Source organism: Entelurus aequoreus, linkage group LG23, assembly GCF_033978785.1.
Source record: "Entelurus aequoreus isolate RoL-2023_Sb linkage group LG23, RoL_Eaeq_v1.1, whole genome shotgun sequence".
Classification (NCBI taxonomy): Eukaryota; Metazoa; Chordata; class Actinopteri; order Syngnathiformes; family Syngnathidae; genus Entelurus; species Entelurus aequoreus.
Window position 1 is genome coordinate 17,991,297 of NC_084753.1, and position 2,263 is coordinate 17,993,559.

Consider the following 2,263-nt stretch of genomic DNA (forward strand, 5'->3'; position numbering starts at 1 on the left):
AAAAAAATATTTATATTAATGCACTGTAAAAACAACTGTAGATTTTACAGTAAAAACTGTAAAAATTCTACTGTAAAATAATGCACATTATTGCACTGTAAAAACAACTGCTTGCTTAAAAAAAACACCTGGCAGTTCAGTCGCTAGAACCTTATTGTGAAAATAACAGTTGTATTGTTTTACAATTTACAATAATGTAGTGTAAAAAACTACAACTAGATTTTACAGTTTAGTCGCCAGGATTTTATCGTTAAAACACCAGTGGTATTGTTTTTGTATTTACAGTACCTCACCGTAAAATCCACCGTGAATTTTAACGTAAACATTCTGGTGACTGAGCTGCCCGTTTTTTTTATTTTTTTTTTACTGTAAAATCTACATTTTACATCTACAAATGTAACTCTCACATATGCAATGTTTGAGTGTGTGTACTGTATATGGTGTAAGAAGAAGACCAGCAGTGCCCCCACCCCCGCCCTTACACTACTGTACGCCTCCCAGACAGCTGAACTTATCTTGTTATGAGGCATTAGGGGTCCCACTTAATTGGTCCTTGCAGGCAGGTAATTAGTTCTGGTGGCATGTGCTCCCATAGTGATGTGAATGACAGGAATAAGTCCTGATCTCCGACCCCACACACACACACACACCCCCACCCATTGACACGACCAAAGACTTATGTGAGCCAAGGAAGTTGCCACATTCTCTGCTCATTCTTCGCAAAAGACAATAGGTCTGGCTTGTTTAAATAGGTTCCCGCTCGGCAGGGTGGAAGAGCGGAGCCACAGCAGCTGCTTCAAGTGCTGCCAGCAACCACGCTCGCCGTCACTTAATAGTGACCTTTGCTTGTCGGGTTATGAGACGGAATGTACCAAATTCAGTATGCCGTCTTTACCGGAATGTAAAAAGACGACACATATCTTTTTTTGGAACTATAGTTTTTTTTCTCCCCCAGTACCAGTAAAATAACAAGTGGTAGATTGCAACTAGGGGTGTCCCGAGTCAACTTTTTCCACTTCAGATACCGATATTGATTAGATTTCAGCAAGAATAATGTAAATGTTTTACTTATTTAGAATGTTGGATCGAAGTCTGGAATAGACTTGTATTCTATTTCCTTGTTACGACCTGTTTCAGTCCCATTTCGAAAGTAATGGAGAAAATAGTTTATGAACAGGTCGATAGTTACCTTGCCACTAATAAACTCATGTACAAATTCCAATCCGGCTTCAGAACTAACCACTCCACTGACACATGCCTTCTCTATCTGACCGACCACATCAAACATGAGGTGGACGCGGGCAAATACTGCGGCATGGTCATGCTGGACCTTCAGAAGGCCTTTGACACCGTTAACCACGCTATACTGTTGGATAAGCTCAGAGCAATCGGATTTAACAAAACCTCTTGGAGCTGGATGCAGTCTTACTTGGAGGGGAGGGAGCAGGTGGTAGAGGTGAACGGCACCATGTCCCCCCCCCCCCCCTCTCAGTGAGCTGTGGAGTCCCCCAAGGCAGTATATTGGGACCTTTACTGTTCCTAATATACATAAACGACATGTCATCGGCATGCGACTGTGAATTGTTTTTGTTTGCGCATGACTCTGCCCTGCTGGTATCCGGCAAGGACAAGTCACAGGTGGAGAAAATCCTCAGTGCTGAGCTCTGTAGAACTTGCACCTGGCTCGCTGACAACAAGCTATCCATACACTTGGGTAAAACAGAATCCATCCTGTTTGGATCCCACATCAACCTTAAGAAAGTCAATAACTTCACTATAAAAGTGGGTGACATTGTTATCACCAGGAAAGATGAGGTCACCTACCTAGGTTCCATTCTAGAGGCTAACCTTTCCTGTGATAAAATGGCAACCAAGGTAATCAGAAAGGTTAACCAACGAACGAGATTTCTCTGCAGAATCTCCTCTGGTCAACAAAAGCACCATGAGGATTCTGGCGGGAACTCTCGTTCAACCCTTTTTCGATTACGTATGCACCTCCTGGTACCCTAGCACCTCCAAAACCCTCAAATCTAAACTCCAAACATCTCAGAACAAGCTAGTCAGATTACTTCTAGACCTCCACCCCAGATCCCACCTCACTCCTACCCACTTCTCTAAAGTGGGCTGGCTCAAGGTGGAGGACAGAGTTAAACAACTTGCACTGAGCCTAGTCTATAAAATCCACTACACCTCCCTGATACCGAAGTAAATGTCAAACTACTTCCTTAATGTAAATGACTGCCATAACCACAACACCAGGGGG